The sequence below is a fragment of the Falco punctatus genome, assembly GCF_963210335.1.
Source record: "Falco punctatus genome assembly, chromosome: 8".
Lineage (NCBI taxonomy): Eukaryota > Metazoa > Chordata > Aves > Falconiformes > Falconidae > Falco > Falco punctatus.
Window position 1 is genome coordinate 17,420,456 of NC_137588.1, and position 23,093 is coordinate 17,443,548.

Below are 23,093 nucleotides of genomic sequence, written 5' to 3' on the forward strand. Positions count from 1 at the left end.
CTGCGGTCAGCAGAGCATTAGTGATTCTGTTCCTGCCTTCGGTTACAGCTGTCCGCAGACATGCGGGTGCGCACACGCCTGATCCAGCCATACCAGTGCAACTCTGTTTTCAAAAGCATTAATCATTGCAGAAGGACAAGGAGAATAATTGAAGTCCTGTGGGCATTTGAAATAGTTCAGCCCCACTCTATACTGTGAAGACCACCAAGCTTTATGTGTTATGAGACAAGTAGAAATGTTGTTTGAATAGAGTGTGCAGGGAGAAAGAAATAGATTAAAAGCTATTCTCAGCACATGGCACCTTTTTCAAAGTGCTGACTAGCAGTTTGTGTTTAGATGGTAATTTGGAGCTGAGAGGAATTTCAGATCTGCTTCAACCTAACTGTGAGGAATGTAAGGGTGTGCAGAAGAGGACGTTGTTACTGACTGCCTTGATGGCTCTCCTGCTTTTCAGCAGTGCTAATCTGGAAAGCTTGGGAACCTTCAGAGACACCTGCCTACCAAGTTTAAGATAACAGAGCTCCAAAGAGAGACTTGACTCAATATGGTTATTTTTCCCGGAATTATGGGCTCATTCATTTCTGTGCTTTTATAAATGGTTCTACTACTGATTTACACAGATAAATTCAATAATTAAAAAACCTCACTAGAAACTGTTGTGTGCATCTGTATGTGCTTTAGATGATCCCAGAAGAACAATGCTACTTACAGCCCACTATGAATGCATAATGTCTCCCAGATAATGGATAATTGCTCCAATTCTAGAGGTGTCATATCTCAAAAAACCCGAAACAAACCATGCCATGAAAAATAATAAAAAACCCACAAGTGGGAATGGTTTCTAAAGTGAAAATGGGTGGCTTTTTTTTTGAATGCCCATAAGAATGAGGGATGTGAGAAGAAGCAGAGAAGAACTTAGAAGTATATTTATCAGAGCTTTGAGGAGCTTGGGGTGTTTAATATACTTGTCCTCTTGAAGTGAGAAGACATGGTACAATTGCGTTGGAACCAGTGACAGATCAGAGTTTGGTCAGTGCAGCAATTAAAAAACCCAACAACACCACAAAACCAAACCAAATCAATAAAAAAACCCAACCAACCCACAAAAAAAAAAAAGCCACAACCAAAACAGGAAAGGAAGGGTATGGTGCAGTTCAGATATATACACCCTGAAGCCCTGCATATTCTAAATCACAGAGGGATACACACACACAATTCAGCTTAAAAGGAATGGCCCTGTTGATATAAATGCAGCAGAAAGCATCTATTAAAAGAAATGAAATGTAATTATAAGCTCTGCTTATATATACTATATATACTACTATTATAACTTTATATATATATGATTATATATATATAATAATATATATAGTTAATCTATGCCACAATTTATGTTCACATAAGGTTTCAGTCAAGCCATTTATTTTATCTCCTCTTTTGCAGTTTCAAGAAAGAACCAGCAAGATCAGCTAAATTTTCTTTCATTTGGACAAATGCAAACCTGATGGCTGTGGCCTGGAGGGAAGAACTGCCCTCCCTCCCTGCCGCCAGAAGAGGAGGATGACTCTGTTGGCATCTGGCAGGGAAGGGAACAAAGGGCTGGCTCTGAACCAGTTTGCTGCCAGTGTTAGAGGTGAGATATTGCTTTGTAATAAGCAGACATATCATAATGTGAATGAAATTGTGTAGTTGCAATACTGAACATAAATCTGGGCATATCAGCTCAGGTAAAAGTGATTTGCACTGCAAAAGTTGTAGACTGACAAAGCAGTATAGGAAGTCTATTGAATAAGTCTCCTTTGAGTAGCAAAGATGCCTGTGCAGTCCTGTGTGTTACAGACACTCTTGTACTCTTGCTGGAGACCACAGGGCACTGAGGAGCAGGCACTGTTAGCAGAGCTGCAGTGATTACCCACATGAGCTTGGAGTTGCTAAGGCCCTTTGGAGCAATGGGGCAGCTGAGGCAAGTGGCTGGAGGCACCATCAGAGACAGCAAATGATCAGCTTTGGACCCGTGGAGCTTCAGGAGCTGAAGCCCTTGCTCCTCAGCAGCGTAGGCAACACATTCCCCCAGCCTGACAGCCGTAACCTGCAAGACTGAGGTGTTACTATAGGATGAGAAAAACAGCCGCAGGACCCAGCACAAGAGATGAAAGAGAAGGACTATATATTATATACTTGCACTTCTGGAAAGGAGTGGTTATGTACTATATAATACTCTATTTCCCTGTTAGCGCTTCCTCCTCCCCCCTTCAGTGAAATACTGTTCTAATATTTGAAGTTCATCTGTCATTTACAAGCAGGAATAATTAGCCCAGTTTTATGTTTCCAAATTTCAGGACATGCATTTAAGCTGGTGTTTATTAGAAACTCCTGAAGTTTGACCGTAGCTCTTTTTGCTGTCAGTGAAAGCCTGACAGAAGGGTCACATTCCCCCATTTTCATAAATATGGGATTTCCTGAAATACTTTGCATTTAACATTTGGATATTAAGCCCTAATAAATACTCAGAAAAGTGTGAGAAGTTCCATGTACTGCAGGGCATCACCAAATCTTCAAATTTGTTCTTATTTAAATTACATGTGCCAATGCCTCTCTTCTTATTGCAGCCTGAGTATGTGCTCTAGCTATTTCTAACAAATATACAGTCATCAGTTGCCTCACAGTTGTTTACAGCACCCCGGATTATGTTAAATGCCTCTGCCATCCTCAAAAGAGTGGCTCATCTTTCAGTGAAGATTTTATAATGTCTAGAATGAGGCACCAGAAAGACACCAAGTGATTGGCAACCTGAGGTCAATTTGTGTAAGCAGGCTGCATTCCTCCCACCTCCCTCCCTGTGGGGTCAGGGATGCAATTGGTAAAGGCACTTATAATATGCCTTCCTCAATCTTAAGTGTGGGTGTTTGGCAGGATATTCTTCACAGGGACCCCTGATGGCTTTGAGATGCTTTCTTGCTCTGAAATGGTCTGGGCTTACTCATTTCAAGGAATAAAGCTTGGCTCATTTGTTCCAACTTCCCTTTAAAGAGGGGAAGAAAGCATGAAATACAGCCTCGTGTGTATACCCTGGATACCAGCTATTGCTTGTAGGAGAAATTAACTAGGTTGCATTTTCATTTTTGCAGTCTGAAATGGCTGATGTGACATTCAGATGGGGTAGTTAAGTTCTTTAAACTATGCTAAATTTCATAACATAGGAGAAAAAAATTTGCAACTTAACATAAGTTACTGGTAGTTCAGGTATGATTTTATAAAGACACTGCAGCCACTATTGGCTTAGCTTACTTTTATTTTTCATTTAAATATGCATGACTTGCTGTATTAGTAATACGTGAAAATATACCCTGTTCTTTCTTAGAAAGGCAAAGTTTCTCTTAACACTCTACCTGTAGTCTCTGCCTACTTTACATTTGGACCCTGACATATAAACCTCACACTGTGGTTTGCAGTAGTCATCAAGATACTAATTTGTAAAGCTGTATTTCTGCAAAGGCCTCTGCTATGTACTAATCTTACAGTAGAGAATGCTTGTCTTTAATTTAGATCACCATACTTTTCTAGCCCATTTTTCAATGTCAAAGTTTTTAAGTAATCATCTGTTAATTCAAATAATATAAAAATAGCATGTCATTACTATTAAGCACCAAATGCAAGGATTTAATTTTAAACCATTTCTCCTTCCCCTGGCTGAAGAAATGCCTCTGCGATCATTTTTAACCTTTCATCAGCATAATTGCTAAATAATTAACAATGGTTAAATGATGAGAACCTGAGAGATTTGAAAATTATTACTGAAGTATGTATTTCACTGGAGCAATGACCTATATGAATCTGTTTCAAAATAAAAGCAATGTATATTCAGCAGCAATAGCAATGCACAGTATCTGTATGTGCTAAATTTTCTGATATATGTGCTGATGCCTTAGTCACTTACAGCTGGCCCTGGTCCTATGTCGAGGCATAAAGACCCATCGCACTGCAAAGAACTATGTGTGTGCTGAGGCTGAGCTGTATTTCTCCAAGGTTACTTCATAGTGCTTTGCAATGCCTTCATTTCCACTAATGCAAATGACTTACTCCACAGAATAAGCTGTGGAAAACAATGTAAAGGCTTTATAATCCCTCTCTATTTTTGTAGCAATTACTGTTTCCTTGCTTCTGTTAGCTGGGCTGATTAGCACGCTGAGTTTTCTGAGGTTTCTCCACTCTTCTCAATGAGCTCCACGTGCTGAATGCGGATATGCCTTTTATATGCCCTTTAGGAGCTGACAGTCCTCAGCCTCTCAGTCCTGTCCCATCTCTGTGAGTCATCGGCATTTACTCACTCTCCTTTGTCTCCTAAACTTGGGTATGCTTAGAAGCTGCACAGGGATCTGCTGGGATCCTGATGACCTGCTAACCTGGGTGCTATCAACACATGGGCCCCTATGTCCTCTCCTGCCCTTTGTTCCAGGCACTCCCATTCATTCCCACTCACCCCAATCTTGACAGTTCTACTACAGCTCTGCATAACAAGGGTAGGAACATGAGAGGAACTGGAGGTATTTACAGGTGGGGGCGCGGGGGGGGGGGGGGGGGGAGCAAGGGTAGGAGAAACCACGGGAGCATGACATAGGCAGCATAAATCTGTCAGAAGCTTAAGTGCTCCCTAACTATATATTTTTTAAATGTTCTGGTGGTTAATTAGTGTACACGGTGTTATGGTCACACTATTAGGACTCCCAGATCACGTCTCTGTCTGTGGAACTTCTTCAGGTCCTTCTACAGTTTATCCCTTTTTGTAGGTAACTGTGTCTTCCCAATAGTTTTTTTGTCAAATCATGGAAAGTTCTCTGTGGCTTTCACTCCCCATTTTGCGGGTGTGGATATATCTTAGATCTAATCACATAACTGCACCTCCCCTCTCCACAATGTTCTTTCTGGTTTCATCAGGTATGTTCAGTGGTGGATGTGATTCTGCAGCCAGTGGCTGATGCAACTACCCTTTGAATTGCAATTCCCTCCTTTCTTTCTGCATGCTTTCATCTATTGCTGTGCCATTCATATTCAGTCAAACTTTATTTAATTTTTTTGGCTTAGGTTTTGGGGGAAGTAGTGGCAGAGAGCTTGTTTTGTTTTGTTTTTCTGTTAGAGGTTCCAAGGTACATAGTTTGCTGAATTACCAGTACTGTCTATACAAGCCTAATGACCCTTCACTCCTGCCACTTTATTTATGCCTTTGAGCTGTTTAAACCAGGGGCACCTGGCTGGAAACAAAGGGAAGTGGCTGTCTGAGTGTTTTCACAAATAAAAGTAATGTGTCTATTGCTTCAGCTATATCCCCACCACTTCCTCACTGAGTATTTAGCACAAGGGTGTTCAGCAGGCTTTGGCTTTGTTAAACACCTGCTCAGAAAATCTGCTGACTACCGGAGGCCATGGGAGTACAGCAGCCCATTAATACTTGCTTTTGAAAATGCTGGTAACACTACTACAGCAGTTGTGATCCGCTGCGAGAAAGTGCTCTAAATGCAAATTCTAATCAATGCCATTTCCTCATAAATCAGTCCCTCTACCTTCCTAATTATCAGTGCCAGGCTCTCAGTTGTCATTATACATCTCATATTGAGGTCCAGATTGAAAGTGGTATCTTCCTGTGCTGCACAGGCAAGAATTATCACTTCTCTGCTTTTTTCAGGGGTCTGAGCACTGGCATGCCTTCCTCTCTCCTGTGCACAAGGTTCCACCACTGCAGCTTGCCCACTGCAAAACTACTAATTTTTTATTCTTCTTTAAAAAAAAAACCACAACCAAACAAACAAAACCCCAAACCCACAAAACCTACACGATGCTTCTGCTGTACTGTCATTAACGGCTATTTTTAAGAAATGCCAAATTGAAAGTTGAGCCAACATAAGGCAGTTCATAAATGATGTGACCATACTGCCATTTCCCTTTCCTCCTGTGCTAACATTTTTGCAGCCTCTTGCTTTTTCTGAGCTGAAAACCTCTAGAACAATATAAAGTTGATTTTCACAGGAATATCTTACAGATGTCTAAGCTTTCAAACTCACTGAGAAATAATTTCCCTCCCCAGTAAAACAGATGTGAAATGCATTGGCAAGGAAGTGTATGATCTGTTTTGTTATGTGTAAATAGAAAAAAAAAAAGAAAAAAAAGGAAGTATGAGTCCTGTATTATAATTGTTTGGAAAATAGTGGCATGCAACCTGTTTCCCTTACCAATAGGCAGAGCTTATTTATTCATTTAATAATGTGAAAATAATCATATGCTTTTATTAGGTTGTTTACTTTCCTTATGATTGGATGTAACCTTGTTATACCTAACTACTATATATATAATTAATTATTGTTGGTGTTTATTGTTAATACAATAATAAATAAAAATGAAAATGTGATCATATTTTAACAGTACAATCCTTATAATGCAACAAACAGTAAAAACTTAGAACATTTAAGAAAATTTATTTTTGATTCCTTAAGTGGAAATTCTGAAGAGATTATTGCAAAGCAAAGAGAAAAATCTTTCCTTTTTCCATTTAAACCTGAAATTAGAAACACAGACTGGATTTTTAGAAGACTCTATAGTGGCTCAGCACTTAGAATACAGTAGTTTAATAATTACTTTTGAAGGCATATTCTGCCAGGGAAGCCTAAAAATGTAATTGAAAAAAAAATGCGTCGCAGCCACTGATAAAAATATTATATTAATGAATATGCAGAACAGAAAAACTTGAAATCTCTTCAAGGGTGAAAATTTTGAGGCATAATCTGGATTAACCCCAAATGCAATGTTTTATTAGCCAACTACAACAGAAAGACTTTAGGGTTTTGTTTGCTTTCTGTTTTGCTTTGCTGCTGATGAGATGCTGCAAATGTTTAAAACGGCTATCTGTGTCCTGCTCCCTGTGAGGAACAAAGAATTGCTGTGGACTTTCAGTTATGATCTGGGATGTATCCCGTACCACTTTGGCTCTGGGAGGTAAACTGCCTTTGTTGAGAGCAACTTGGCTCTGGCCTCTAATGTCTGCTTTACAGAACAGAGATATGCAAAGACAGGTTTGTTTGACTCGTCTTTCATGCAGCTAAAAGGTCATTGTGCTATTCCAAAAGACTTCCAGTAATTAGAAATCTGACTTGAAATCTTTTATATCATTTGTATAATTACATGGTTATAAGTGATATAAAGTCCAAACCACAGTCCTGCCAGTAGAGCTACAGAAATGTTTGAAATGAATAGGGCTTCTTGTCAGTAGTGGCTACCTATACAGATCTGATTACAAGATTTGCACTCCAATGCAAAAAATATGTCTATTCTGCAGATATTTTACTGAAACAAGCAACTTCATATACATGAGTAGTCACTTTGAATTATAAATACATGAGCACTAATTATACTGATGAGGCTTAGCAGGACAGGAACAAGAATTATGAAAAGGCTTTTCTTCCCATTCTATCAAAAATGGTTTAATTTCTTACACAGGGTTGAAAATTAAAAAGAACGAAGGAAGAAGTCATGGATAATTGCCTGGGGAATCTCTGTGCAACTTCCAGATTGTGGCTGGTCTCAAAAAAATTCTGTGTAACTAAATAACACAGCATATGTATAACATGCCGTATGTTGCCAGAGCTTGACACACCTTCAAGAACTGGAGGGCCCCTGAACTTTGCTGGTTGCACTCAAGTGGAAGACACTTGAAGAATGGCACAGCAGCAACTTAGAACCCTGGCTAGTCACATTTGTTGGACAACAGCAAAATGTTTTAAACAGAGCACTAGTGAAGTCAAGGATTGATATGAGGAAATGCACAAAATACTGACTGAGTACTCTGAGAGAATGGCATGTGTGACTTAACAGGAAGGATTTACTTTTTAACTCAAGGCAGAGTTTGATGAATACTTCCTTTGGTGGAAGTGCTGGCTGAACCAACTGTGCAGGGAGGGAGAGAATCTGGTTTTGATCTTAGTTCTCCAGCCTGGCTCACTGTGTAGCCACACAAATTAAAATGCACAGTGAAAAGGCAGTGGCAAAAGGGGCAGATGCAAACGAACTTGGGGCTTATCAAACTCTGGCCTGAGATGACTAGCCATGAAGGAGAGCGAGCCTGCTGGTAGGTGGGAGGATGGAGAGACAGGTGACATCTTCCAGGTGACAGAGGCATGGTTAGACAGGCAGTATGGGTGCAGTGAGGGAATTCTGAGCTAACCCCAAAACATGTTTAGAGCAGGGAGGAAACCAAAACAGAAATGCATAACAAAGTTCCTACTGTTAGCTGAAAGCAAAGCTGAGAAGGCTCCTTATTCCCCTTACGGCATGACACTGAAGTGGTAAACCCCAGGCACTAACCAGGCCAGCAAGTGTGAGTTCAGAAAAGGGCTTCACTTGAGCTAGTGAGGATGCTCAGGAAGCTATAGGAGAAGAGCTGGCATTAGCACAGGTGACAACAACTGACAGGCATAAGGACATGTTTCTGTGGAGGAGTAATAGATGGCCTAGATGGCACAGAAGCCAATGAAAACAGATGAGGCCTGTTTATTTTAAAGAAGGTTTAAAAGCATGCTGCTTCCAACTACATGCACTTAGTGTGCTCATGAATTTTAAGCAGCGAGGTTCATTAGGACAATTTGCTGCAATGTCAAGATACTGAGAACTCAAATGTTTCTTGCTAGTCCTGAGAATTCTAACTTTCTGTAAGGTTTTTTCCTCAATTTTATTCCAGATTCTTATCATACAGGCATTTATAAATACAGGGCAGCAAATTATAAGCAAAATACTTCTTTTTAGAAGAAAAAGGCAAATAGTAGTCTTGTTCCAGTCACTGCTTAGAGCTAGAGGATACACATTTTACTTATGGTTAAAGTTTGAAAGATGGCCACAGTCAGTTATGAAAAAGGGTTTAGGAGAAGAATGAATGAAAACCAATTATTTCATAAAATCCTGTGAAACTTGCAGAGTCCTTGCAAAACACTTAAGCAAAACAATCTCACGGCTCTGCATTTGTTATGTTGTTCCAAATATGTCGACATTCCAAATATACCACTGATTCAGTTAAACCAAACGTTTCAAAAATCCTGAAATGTGAGCCTATGTTGAAATAAGCAATGAAAGTCAGTAATAGTATCAAACTGTTAGCAAGCAATACATCCACTGAAGAAGCACAGAACTTGAAAAGTGCTAGCTCCAGATGGCCATTTCATTAGGTACAAATCCTGCTTCCTCCTCCAGCTCAAAACAAAATTTTACAAAGCCTGAAAAGGAATAGAACCACCACAGTTTTGCTGAAAGATGCAAACAAATGATGGTGCAACTAGCTGTTCCTTTTCTGTAGAGTCTGACAAGAAACACAGTAACTTGAATAGCTCACCGCAAAAGGTTCTGCAAACCACACAGATCGACGGGCCAGATTTGATGGGTAAGTATAGACAGGCTGTCATGATAGTTGCGAGTCAGCTGCACTGCAGGAAAGAGTCCATCCAGCTCCTGCCTCTTGGAAGCTAAACCAGTTAAATATTAAGAAAGAACTAAACTTTGGCTTTTAATGCTGAAAATTGAAGTAGATTTAAAACACCTTTATTACCATTGCAAGAAAGATACTATTGAAGCAATAAGGTACTCATCATATTTGTTACAGTATAAGAAATCAGCTTGTACACAAAATGACTAATTTTAAATTTCTTACTTAATGTAAGTACAGAAATATTTTCTCCACCTGCAAAAGTGGAGTTGCACATGTGTGCTTGAGCTGCCTCTGACTGCGCTCCCTGAAATTCCTTTCCTTTGTTCTATGCGCATCTGGTAAGTTTCATTATAGTTTGTAGTACTGAAAAGCTCGATTCATAGTACATTGAGTTATTATTGAGTGATCTTTTCCTTAGAAAGGATCATTTGCTGAAGTAAATTTTGCCATGAATTTGTAAGGGAAGGACTGTTACCTTTCTTTTTAACATTTAGACATATAAATTTTCATGGTTTGTAAATGTTGTTACATATAGTAACTTAGTGCATGATAACATTCTTCAACAATATTTGTTTTTATGAAAGTTTTTTCAGTATTACCTTATTAAGTAAAAATTGTTGTGTGATTTTGTTCGTCTGCCCTATTTTTCCTGTCTCAGTATGAGCTGTTCTGAAATTATGTTCATGTACTAGAAGATAAAGTGCCAAGTACCTAATTTAGTACTCAACAGTTACATTCAAATTTCACTTGTTGTATAACACCAAATACTGTAACGACAAAAAACTCAAGCCTTGCCTCAGACTGGAAAATTATCAGCACTTTGGATTAGATAGTATTTTTCATATTCCTTTTAGTATTACCTTATTCTCAAGGTGGCGTGAATGACTTTAACACCTTATTTGTGTGTGACCTCCATGAATAAGATCAGTGTTGCAGCCTAATTTCCTGTGAATTCTGATGTATGTGTGCAGAAAAGTGATATCACAAACTACTTGTGAACTATGGAAAACAAAAACAAAACAAGGACTAGTGAGTGGGATTTTAAAACACCTATGTGGATTAGAAACACATCCCATGATTAGGCTCCTAGGGTTTTTGGATATGTTTGAAAATCCTGGCCATTCTGACTAAAATTTCAGAAATATTTAGTAAAGGATAAATACAATTACTTATATTCGAGACTGCTCTTTCAAAATGCATTAAAATAAAATTTGTATACAAGTTTTGATGAAGCAATGAGAAATTGCCTCCACATATTCCAAAATGTATTTTACTTTTTAGTTATCATTGGAGATGTATTTCCTTTCTTTGGTAAAATAGTTGGGTATTTAGCCATGACATTCTCTCTTTCTTGAACAGGATTTCTGACATGCAGGGTGAACACTGAACACTGAGTAACTGAACGCTGACTAACACTGATTTTCTATAAAATAAGCAGTCTTTCACACCAAAGGTTACAATTTAAAGCTCCTAAATGCTTAATAAACATAATAAACTACAAAGTCAGGAGTCTTTAAGGCTGTCCATAGACTAGCAAACACAGTGATGACTTTTAAACAGCTCAGCCACTTACTCCTAAAAATGGCTTTTCTCTGAGAGTGAAGAGCTCTGGCTTACTGCCTCTAAAAATAGCTCATATTTCTTACCCTCTTTCAATTCACTGTTGCTAACAATGATTGTGATTAGTGTTAGTATATACCCTGGAAGCCAGCTGCTGTTTGCAAAGTTAGAAATCCAAGCTGTACAAAGAGGAACATATACAGAGCATATATTTAAAATCCATAACCGACCAGTTCTTGTTATCATGGAGAGATTTGCTATTTAGATGTACAGAAAACATATTGGGAAACTCCTTTCAACTCATTCTCTTTCCAAATAATCCCCCTTCTGACCCCCAGAAGAAAACTACAGAAGTTTTTTCTCAAGAACATGCTCATTAATACCTCCTGGTCAGAACTGCACTAGAATCTAGAATCAGAATGCACACAAAAAGTGTAAAGCCATCTTTGCCTTCCCCTTTCCTAAGCCCACACGAAGTAACAGCTACAGTACAGGACACTCACTTGATCACTGACATACATTAACATCTAATCTCCTTTTTGCTGTTCATTCTGAAGCTGGAAATAAAATTTAAATCTAATGTAAGTAAAAATGGTGGTGGTATCGAATGTAGCTTCTTCTACAGGCTAATGCTAATAAACCCCATGGCCAAAGAGTAAGCAAGTTTCAGGGAGAGAGTAAGTAATCAAGTCTCATTAGAAAAATCCCTGGTTTTCTTTTTTGGTGCAAGCAGAAGAAAGCAGCATGAAGCTGCAAATATGGTTCCAGCAGAACATTAGGTGCTTTGTAGCAGTCATTCAAAATGTCACTGACTATCAGCACTCTCTCTGTTATGTCTATAGTTAGCATTTCAGAGTCATGTTTTTTTCAGAGCTGTTACGCCTCCTGTGATAACTAGTATGGTAAGTACAGTTGTTCCTTTTCTTCAGCAAGCAGCACAGCAGTAATCCCTGATCAGATAGAGCCATCAGGCAAGAGAGTATGCTGTAGACATCCCACCAAACCTGCTCAGTGGTACAGCACAAGCACCTAATATGACAGGTAAATTGGTTCTCATCTCCTTCCCCTGCAGCCACAAATGTGACCTGAGACATGCCCATCTCCATCCTGCTGTCATGTGCCTACTGACCGAAGCTACAGAGATGGGATCGAGAGCCATAGCCTTGTTGTGGCACAGGAGACTCAGGCCAGACCCTGTGGACCAATTTCCTGTGTAGAAAGGAAGCCATTCCCCCGTGTTTTGAAGGCTTGGGGTCTACTGCCAGCCATAACCCATTTCTCCTTCACAAGAGGAAATAAATTTGTGATGCTATGTTAGTTCTTTAGGAAACCTGGGCAGCAAGATACTGACGACAGATAGCTTTGCTTCCCATTAAACATTTCTCAGGTAGCTACTCAGGCAATGAAGACTTTTAGGTTTCTATTTTATTTTTATAAGAAAGTGCTTATTTCCTCAGTAGGAAGGAAAGGACAAGTTATCATGACTGTATTTTATAGAAAATAAGAAGTAATTAAACAAAGTAATAAAAGTCTCTGCAGAGTTTGCTGCAGGACATACAACCCAACAGCCTCTAGTACTTGGAAAGATACGATAAGATCAGGGTATGTTTTATTGTTCCTACCTGAACACTAAGAAGATCTTAGTGAAGAGAACATTTATTGTTTCTACCTGAACACTAAGAAGAAAAAACAGAAAACACGCAGACACACACACACAGTTTCTTCAGAATCTTGAAGATTTACGTTGCTGTCTCTCATTACAGATGTCACTCATGCAAAGACCTTTACACAACAAACTTTCATCTTCTTTTTTAATAATTTAACTGAAGAACGTCAAAATTATTGCCAACATGAGATAGTTATATAAAAGATTGGGTTTTGTACCCTTTGATAAGTACAAATATAATAAAACTTAGATTCTTCAAAACCTGCTAGGTGATGCCTATGCAGAGTGCCAAGCTTTCAGCTTCTGCTAATCAGTAAATGCAGTCTCACAGGTCTGGGCTATTTAGGACTTCAGTTTCAGATTCTATTAAGAGCACAATTTTAGGCTTTGTGCTAACTGTTTCAGAAGAAACAATCACTCATCAGTTCAGGATTAAAAATTATATGTTTAAAAGGACATTTCAAAATTTTATACAGAAGTAGTGAGTGAGAATACACATAGTGAGTATTGGAGCAGATCTTTTTGTTTCTGTGATGTTTTGAATGTACACTGAATGCTTGTATTTTTCTGTCACTTCCACTTCCCAAACCTCCTGATACTGTTTATCAAGTTAGAAGGGACTTTTCCCACTGTTTTGCCAACATGAATTGGGCTGTATGACAAATACATAAGGCTTTAAAGTAGTAGATGTCTCTGCTGCTTACCCATGAATACGACGATACCATCTTGTTATGATCATAAAGCTCCACACACAAAGAAGTCTACAATTTTTATTTATAATTCAACAGTGCCTGCCTACACTAATCCCACAAGTTACTTACTTATTTACTGTATATACCATTTATGAATTGCAGTGGTCTGCCAGTTACATCTCTAGCCACTTACACTGAATAGTGCTAGCTTATACTAATTTAACTACTCGCATCCATTTTTGTGTTACAGGTAAAAACAATTGTCTTATCTGTTGCATGGAGACATGGAAGCAAATAACAAGCAAGCAGCAGAGTAAATTGCTCCAGGTGGAGGGGTTTCAGCCTGTCTGGTGCGAGGCTGTGCCCAGCAGCAAGTGGAACAAAAGCAAAGGGGCGCAGCAGACCCATGAGGTGCTGCACAGCATGGCCACTGTCACGCCTGGTGGCACCTGGGACTAGTGTCATGGTGAGGAACTGGTGTCTACTAGAAGTGTGGGGGTGGTTGGTTTGTTTTTCTCTGAAGGCTGATTTTTTCTGGAAGTTCAGCAACTGAGGCTGGAAGCAGTAACTCTATTGTGTGAGCAATGCTCTGCCTGTAACAAAGGCTCTGTTGTCTCAGCACACAGCACAGTGCCCAAAGCTCAGGATGTTTTCAGCCTATTTACTTTTATTTGTATTTGAGTAAATCTGGCATAGCTGCTGGAGAATAATAGCATATATTAAGGCCTGTTTTAATCAAATGGATCCTTGATACAAAAATGTACTGTGATTCCTTCCTACTGGCAGTTTGTATGGCAAAGGCAATTAACTGCAACTCTGAGCTGTCGGTATGACCTCAAAAGAAAATTAATCATCTCAGGTTCTGTCCTGGCAAACTACTCAGCAGAGTATACACGGAAAAGGAAAGTCAAAAAACCTATTACAGCATCCTGATACTCAAACTAGCATAGCTCCAGCCAGAGTACAAACAAGAGCGACTTTCAGGTTGCTCTGCCTTACAGCGTTGGAAGCCACTGCAAGAGTTCTGCTATCCTCTGTGCAGGAGAAGCCTCGTTCAGTCATAGAGAAGAGATTCCAGTTATAACAGGAAAATGGAGATGGAGAAGTTGAGTCTATATCCTTATGGTGCAAATTTCTCCTCCCCTCTCTCCTCCTACCGCCCATGGGATCTTAGGTAAATGTTGATGAATAGCAAAAGCTTCTGTTGTCTTACTTTCTGACCACAGGTAGGCAATAAGTAAGCATAAATGTAGAAGAGTGATCTAAAAGTTGTATATGGCGCATTCTTTACCCAGTAGTGCACACACTTAAAAATATTGTTAATTTTTTCCTTATTTAGTAAATTACAAAATAATTTATATGGCTCTCTGCAGCAACTACTTTTGTTGGAAGGTTGGAAGGAACTGCCAAGGTTCACTTACCTCTGTTTATCTCTAGGGGTTGTTAGGAAAGGTGTTTTTTTGCTTTTTCTCTTCTTTTGCTACTGCTGTTTTAAGCATTCTTCCAGGAAAGAAAGACCCAACAGAAAAGGTATGTTCCTGAGGCTGACAGGCCTCCTCTGAAAATTTTAATGATAATTGTTTACCTTTAGCTCTTGTGTGTCCAACGGGTTGCGGGTTGCGTTGCTGAGAGAGGGACAGCTTTCTGAGTCAGCAGAGGCCAGGGATGAGGTCAGTGGCACAAGCGCACTCCGATGGCAATGCTGAGGGCAATGGCTGTGTTAGATGTTGACTGGCAGCCACCAGGAAAGGGGGCAAACAGTGGTGGTTTTGCAAACTGTGTTTTGAGGGGAGAACCCCAGCAGTTCCAGCTTATGTGAGGCAGTTTTTATTATTTGGAATGCGATACAGTAAATGGTAATTCAGTCACTCTGCAAATAACAAGAGCAAAATTACTGTCAAGATAGAGTTTGCAGAACCTGCTATTTTTTTTTTTTAAGAGTCATTATGTAGCCTGAAAATGTGTTCCACAGGAGATTTAAGACTGACAGCAACTTGACCTAGGGCAGTTACACTGAGAGCAAGGCAAGTGTCCTGGCTGGCTTTCTTCACAGCGTTTTTTTCCAGATTTTTGCTTATTTTATTTTAGACTTGGCATGACAGAGTTTCAGGATGTTTATCCAGGAGCCTGGCCTGATGATGGGTTATTAGCTGCACTCTGGGGGAAGCAAAACACGCGTTTGCCTTGTCATTACTGAAGGGCCACAGGTGGACACCGGCACCTGCCTGAAGCGCTTTCAGCGACCTGTTTTCACCTGCGATCGATGTGACTTGCATTCCGCACACACTCACGCATCTCCAAACAGTAAAGCACGCCTGCTGTTACCGCCACCGGACTGCTGGCGCTGGAGCAACCCGCCGCCAGTCGGGCTGCAGCCTGTCCTCGTCGGGTACTTACAACGGCCTCTCGCTGCTGACAGGAGGCCGGGGCACCGGGAAAGGGGCCGCGGCGGGAAAGGGCCCGCCCGGACGGTGCCTGGCGGGGCCGCGGCCTGCGGGGCGCAGCGCTCGGCACCCCCTAGCGGGGCGGCGGCGGCGCATTGTCTCCTCCGGGGTGGGGCCGCGCGTCGCCGTCTCTCGGCCCGGCCGCGTCCCGCGCAGCTGCCGCGGCGGCTCCGCGGGAGGGCCGCCGGTACCGCGGCTCCGCGCCCCGCACGGTGAGGGGAGGGGAGGGGGGGGGCGCTGAGGCGAGGGCGGCGGAGCGGGGGTGGTGCCGGCAGCGCGCGGTGCTCGCCGTCTCCTTGCCGACGGGGGAGGGGCCGGAGCCGCCCCCGTTCCCGTTCCCGGGGTCTGCCGTCGGGCCAGCGAGGCGGTGCGAGGCGGCTGAGAGCAGCCGCCGCAGCCTGGCCGGAGCGGGCGGGTCCAGGCTCCGCCCCGCGTCCACCCGCTCCGCCGCCGGCGTCCTCCCAGCCCGGGCACCCGGAGCGCCGCAGCCGGGTGAGTAGCCGCGTCTGGAGAGGCGCTTCTCTCGCCCAGCCCTGCGGAGGGACGGCCCCGGGCGCAGCGCAGGCCCTGCGGCCTGGCCGCGCTTTGTTCCCCGGGCGGCGGCGCTGGAGCTGTGGGGCGCCTCGCTCCGCCGGGCAGCGGTTGCTTCTCGGGGGGCGGCGGTGGCCCGGCCTTACGGCAGGGTAGCCCTGCCGCGGCCGGCCTCCTGACCGGCTCTGCATCGCCGCGGACGGCGGGCGGGCTAACGGGGTACCTGGCGGCTGGCTGCGGAGCTCGCCTCCTCCACATTAAACCCCCCCGCCCGCCCCCGTTTCGCTGCCCCGCGGCGTGTCCCGCTGGCCGTTCCCGGGCCGGGGGCACGGCAGGTCGGTGCAGCCCAGGAGAACCCGCGCAACAGGTTGGGGTATTGTTCGTGCTGCCGCTACATACGTGGCCGCGGGGGGGTGGTGCTCTCGAGTGGCCGCCGGTGGCGGGGCCTGCTTTGTGCGGGCGGCGGGCGCGGGAGGGCCACAGCCGCCTCCCGCTGGGCCGCCCCGCGGGTGCCGCGGCAGGCTGGGGAAGGAGGGAGGGGGCTTGGGGCCGGGGCTGGCCGGGCCTCGCACGGGGCTTTCCCCGGTGTGTCGCGGCGGGTCGGAGTGGCCCGGGGGGGTGGGCGATCCCGGCCGTGCGGTTGCCGCGGCCCCGGGGAGCGCGGCCCGGCGGGCTGGGTCACTGCCGAGGCGGTGGCTGCTGGCGGCCGTGGTTGCCGTGTCTTCGGGTTTTGACAGGTCCATTGTCTCGCAGTCCTGCCTTCCCCAGTGCCCGCAGCATCCCGTGTTACCCATGCACATTCAGACAGGCAGTGGTACGACGGGGATGCGTTGCAGCACCCTTTTCTTAAAGAATTTGAACGAGTGTGTGGAAGCCAGAGTGGAGTCAATTAGTGGAGAATGGTTCTTTGTTTTGTGAGTCTTTGTGATTTATTTTAATGAGCAAAATTGGTGAGGCTTACATGGATGGATATTAGTGGATGCTTTTATTAGTTCTTTCATCTTCATCCCAAAGGAAATACTGGGTCTCAGCGTTCTTATATTGCAGTGTCTGCATTGTCCAAATGATTTGATGTTGACTTTGTTTATGCACTAAAATTCACTGTGATGAGGAAGCACTGGTTTCACCCCCCCTCCCCCCTTGCCCCATTCTGTGACATCTGCTAAGATCCAGCATATAGTAAATAATGAATAGTTATTACATTATAGGAACGGTGATGGTGATTAACTTCTGTGCTAGTAAGGGTTCTTATTTATGAATATGAGTTTTTATAGCCCTAGTCCCATTGTCTATACCAAGCAGAAACTTAATGAGGAGAACAGGGGGAAGGTGGACCATGGAATTAGAACTGAAGCTTGGTCAGAGGCCTACTGCTTACTGGTAAGGTGCTGATCATGCTTTGCTCTGTCGGGGGAAAAAAAAACCTGAAGCAAAACAAAAAAAGCCCACCAGAACTAGGAGTAACTACAATGGTTTTTTAGTGATGGATTTTAGGATTTTGCATAATTCCTTACATCATAGATTGCTGCTTGAAGAATCCTGTAAAATCACCTCAGTCAACTGTTTTTTGTAAAGTAGTATCCTAATAGATGATATTTTATTTGGAGTTTAGATGACCTGTAACATCAGTTTTCCTAGAAACAAAAGTTAAGAGCATTTATGTATTTTTAAATTTCTCACAAGAATCACTGCCATGTTGTCTCCTGGAGTTGCAGGCTATAATTCTAAATTGTCTATGGAATCACATTTCTCAGTAAAGCTTGTGTAAGCAGGGGAGATGTACCTAGATTTTTGTTATTTTCCAGCAGCAGAATAGAGCAGTTGTGTGAAGTTAGCTCGGTTTCAGTTGGTTGCTGCTTGGGAGTGGTAGTAGGGAGGGGAACTGGAGCTGCTTCTGGAAGAGACTAGATACATTGATGGTGAACTTGAATACAGGGCTACGTAACTGTCAAGGGACCTTAAGAATAGATTATGAAGAGGAGCACCTTTATTCCCCAATGACTATGAGTGGTTGTGGAAATACAGAACGTCTTCAGTAGGTAGCTTCTAATAAAGCAGGCAAGGTCTAGGGTCTTGCAGGGGTAAGAAATGATGTTGCAGGATTTCTATCACGTATCTAGTTAAGCTGTCTTGAGCACTTGCTATTGATATTCTTGTCCCTGATCTGTAGGGGTGTACTCTTGCCTTCTCTCCATCTTTTAGAGGATTTGCTAGTTTGTTTGCCTGACTACAAAAACTTCTGGTGATAAAGTGTTTTTTTTTTTTTTTTTTTTAATTTAAAATTTGTTGTGAGAGAGATGACTGTAATAACTGCTGCATCTGAGTAACTGTAAAACCTATGAAATGTGTTTAGCATCTTGGCTTTGCCTGTAATACATTATAGACTTAATTCTGAGGTTTTGGGATTTGTTGGTGAGTGGGATTTGATCAGTTACAAGGTTTCATTCAAGTTTTAAAGCATTTGCTGAGGTTTTACATTTGACACATCTCTTAATTCTGTATCTTCTAATACAAATAGGGACTATTTACATTTTTTAATTCAAGTTATAATTTGCCTCTTTAAATTTTATAGCAGTGATGAACTTAGTTTGTAGGAATACTTTCTTCCTCTTTTCACAAAAAATACCAACGCTATTTTTGATTTATCCTAAAACTCTTTAGGTTACCTCTGACTGAAAGCATACTGCAAGGATTCTGGTTCTTGTTACTCTTCCACTGCTTCCGGTGCTGCCTCAGGAGCATTGCCTGCTAATTATAAACAATGTTGATGTCAACCATATGTTTTGGTGGAAAATATGGGATTACTGCTATCCCACTCAACTCAAATGCCTGGTTTACAAGTATTTGTGAATATGGAATGGAGATGTTAACTCCCGTATCATGCAGCTTTGTAATAAATCCTTGTGTTTAACCTCCGAGGAAATAAAGTTTTAGAGTGGGTATTAACATGTAAAAATATGGTCAATACTTTTTTCATTTAAATTTGTAGAATCCAGGATCCGGAGCTCAAACTTGTATCCCTAACAGACAGCATTGCATTCCAGTACCAATGGTAAGTAAGATCAATTTCTTCCAAATATAAGATCTTTTAAATTTTCATGCAATATATTTGGTTGTCATGAATATTTGATACTGATGAATATGCTGCATAGAACAATACCTTTGAAATTAGTTTTGTGCAACCTTATTTAGGCATGCCTTCTTCAACTTACCTACTTTGGTTTTGTCTTGTGACTTTTAAAATCTTTAAAAGGTGCTATAACATAAAGCTTCTGATACTAAAGTTATGCTACATAGTTTGGCTTAGGCACTATAAAATCTGTGGCTTGTGTTAGTGTCTTACGTAGTGTCAATGTCTCCCACAGAGAGTAGTGGAGTAGTGTTTGCAAATGTATTAGAGAGTGTTTAGGTATGTGACTGGAGATAATGTGAATTCTGATTTAAAGAGGGAGCTGTGGTTGTGGGTGAGAGTAAGGAAAGAAGTTTTAAAAGCATTGTGGTAGATTGTTGCTGTTCTGATGGGGTTGGTAAGCTTGTGTGCAGAAGAGAAATGAGAGACTTGAGCACCTTGAGTGAGCAAGCAGAAAAATGCACTGGCAAAGCTTTGTACTCTTTAGACTAAATGAGAACGAGAGATTTTTGAAGTGAGGATATCCATACAGCAGACTCTAAACTTGACAAGGAAACAAGTGAAAATCAATATGGAGTGTTGTTTTCCTGTTTCTAGGTGAGAAGATGAGCTGCTGCATTTTGGACAAGCTGAAGTTTGGAACGCTGGGACATAAAGAACCCATTAAGAAGGAAATTGCAATAGTTAAGAGGAGATGAAGGTATGACTTAGGGCTTTACAGAATCAATGATTCAAGAGAGATAGATGTAGTAGGCACATAAGAATTCAGAGCAAAGCTGAACTCCTATGGTGTTGGCAGAGTTGAATTTGAGATGTGTTCTTAGAGAGGTATTGTGAAGGATAAATGTTGACAAGGCCAAGAAAAGAAAAAGGTGGTGGAAGAATAAGATGATGGATTTGATGTTAATTTTTTGGTCACTAAATGGTGTGTACAGCTGCACTTGAGAAAATAAATGGCCCTTTCTGAGGGGAAGGGTCAGGATGTACACACAATACGTAGATGAAAGGTGCCATGGCTTCTCTACTTTTTGTTGTTGGTAAAAGCAATGTTTTTTTTCTAATCAGTGCACCCTCAATGCGGGTTGTCTGTTTTCTGTCTCTCTGCTAGCATACTGTTTGCTCCTTCTTCCATGTTACATTCTAATTTGGCCCTAGGAAACAGTATCAGTGGAAAATGTGTGTTACATCTATGAGAGGTGTTCCAGGTAGCAGGTCAAGAGAGCTTGATTTTATGTTCTCTGAAGCATGTGGCCATTTATCGATAGTGGAATGCTACATGTTTTATTTTGAGAGGATGGGAGAGAGAGAGAGATGCTGTGGTTACTGCAGGTGGTTGCTGTGGCCTATTTAACTTGTGGTTTGCAGCTGAAATGTTCAGAATTTTTAACATGAGTACAAAGACTGGAGACATCTGTGCAAGTTAAAGATTTACTTCCCTTGCACATAGTAATTCAAGGACAGCATCTAATTGTTTTTATTTTGAAGAGCAATAAGTTTGTGTAATTCTGAAAAATTTTGAAACTTAAAAATGTGAATGAACAAGGTATTTATGTACGAGATCTGGCATATTTTAATCTCTTGTAATTTCATGTTAGGTTAAGATTAGCAAAGTTCTCAAATCACTTATTTCTGATGAAGGTTTTCTTATTATTATCATCATTCTGTCTACCTTGTGTGTTGTGCAGTGGGGGTGGAAGCCACTGCTGTAATTTTTTATTTTATTTTTTAAATACAGAGGAAATTGTTCAGGATGTTTCGAGGTCCACACAAAATCTTACTTTTAAGCTGGGAACTTTTTTGTCAGGTATCAACCCCAAAGTTTTAGAGATTTATAGACAATCATTTTATTAGCCTCTCATGTATTTTATTCTTGTTTTGTGTCAGTTTTCTCTGCCTAAAAAGGATGACTGCTTGTCTGCTACACTTATGTCCATGCAGCCAGCTCTACTCTCTTCTCAAACAGTTCCTTGCTCTTTCCTACCCCCTGCCACTGCCATTCTTGATGGCTTTTGGTTTAGAACAGCATTTCTTTTTGTTTCCTTTCTCTTGTGGTGTCACTATACTGAGCTGGGAAGTGATTCCTGTGGGCCTGAGCCACATGCACTTATGCCAAGTATGTGTATTGTTATGAAGTTGTAGATTTTCTTATATAATTGTTATAAAAGGAACAAGAAGTTCTAATCTTGCACCCCAGAGGAAAGTTATTTTTCATTTGTTCCAGACTGCCAACAGTTGCGCTCATCAGTGCAGCTGTTTGTCTTTGGCTGCTTATGGCTTGAATTGTCCAATGTCGTTCCTCCCATTGTCTTAGCCAGTTCTATGAACTATTGAAGGCATGAAAGCTCTGTGTGATCTTTCATCACAGACTGCTTTTGGACAGTTCCTTGAAGAACTGGTGATAAGGTACTCATTTCCCCCAGCTCATTCTTGCAAGATTTTGTGACTTGTTTGCTTTTTTTTGGCGTGTGGTGTTTTTTTTTTTTTTTTTATATAGGGAAGTAGAAGAAGAATATGATGTTTTATTTTACTATTGATTGGTTGTTTTTCTTCCTCCCGTCCTGTGACTCAATAACTATTTCTGTGGGAGAATTTACAGTCTGTGTGATTTCTGTCTTCTTTCCACATGATCTCTAAGTGAAATTTTAAGAGCTAAACATGAGGTTTATTTTTTTTATGGGTCTTAGGGAGGTGTGATGAGAAAGAAAATAAAATATCTGTGCTGTACTTGTAACATAGCATTTCAATTGACCTATTGCTGTGTAGAATATGGTGGAAAAAGCAACCTCCCAAATTACATCATTTGTCCATTCTGTGGTCACTTGATGCTGTGAAGTGAATTGGGACTATACCAGATTACTGCAATTTCTGCTGTTTTGGCTGCCTGTGCAAGAGAGGGTGTAAGGTAGATCAGCCTCCTCCGCTGCCTGTGGTAACATCCTACAAGGGCAAGCTGTAGGATTCTGCAGGAAGGTAAACATGGGGTCTCTCTCTGGAAATGTGGCAGAAAAGGAAATGTGGAGTTGCATCCAAAACCTGTGACTTATTTTCTGTACTATTCTAGATTGAAGAAGCCTGAAAACTGCTGTACTTTAACATATACCATATGTATTTGGCTTGGCCTGAGGCTGGAAAGGGTAGAAAACTTCAGCAAGCTATCATTCTATATGTCATGTTGTAGCACCATTATGAACTTCTGCATGCGTTCCTTTGGGCTGAAGCAAGATTGCTGTCTGTGGAAATGGCCTTTGAATCCAAAGAAGTGCTATTCTTTCAGAGAGTACTAATTGCTGCACAGCATCCTGTGCTTGCCCTTCTTGTATGAAAAGGCTGAGGTGTCAGTATGGTGTTTCACAGCTGTACATGAAGATGTTATTGCACATCCTTAGTTACATTGTTTTTGTGCTCGGTACTCTTCCTTCTTTTCTGTCCCTCTGACGCTTTTGCTAAGTCTGATGAAAAAGCTCTGCCGTTCTGTGAAATGAATAGTTGACTTGAGATCAAAGTTAAAACTTAGAAGCATAATGTCTTTTTCTTCTTGCATGGCATAACCTCTCTTATTCGCTTGCTCTCCATTTGCTGGTTCACTATTGATTATATTGCTCATCATGTC

General features: G+C 41.6%; 1 protein-coding gene across 3 annotated transcripts in view; it reads left to right on the plus strand.

Moving 5' to 3' along the window:
• Positions 1-15,888: 15,888 nt before the first annotated feature.
• The window catches only part of SESTD1 (SEC14 and spectrin domain containing 1), a 55,614-nt gene continuing 48,409 nt past the window's right edge, over positions 15,889-23,093 (plus strand). Inside the window, exons 1-3 of one of the 3 annotated variants that reach the window (XM_080400376.1) lie at positions 15,889-16,314; positions 19,343-19,405; positions 20,081-20,183. The gene's annotated coding sequence lies outside the window, so the exon portion shown is untranslated. Of the gene's footprint in view, positions 16,315-16,344; positions 16,721-19,342; positions 19,406-20,080; positions 20,184-23,093 lie in introns of those variants that run through there. The other 2 variants (XM_080400374.1, XM_080400375.1) reach the window with 2 other exon arrangements.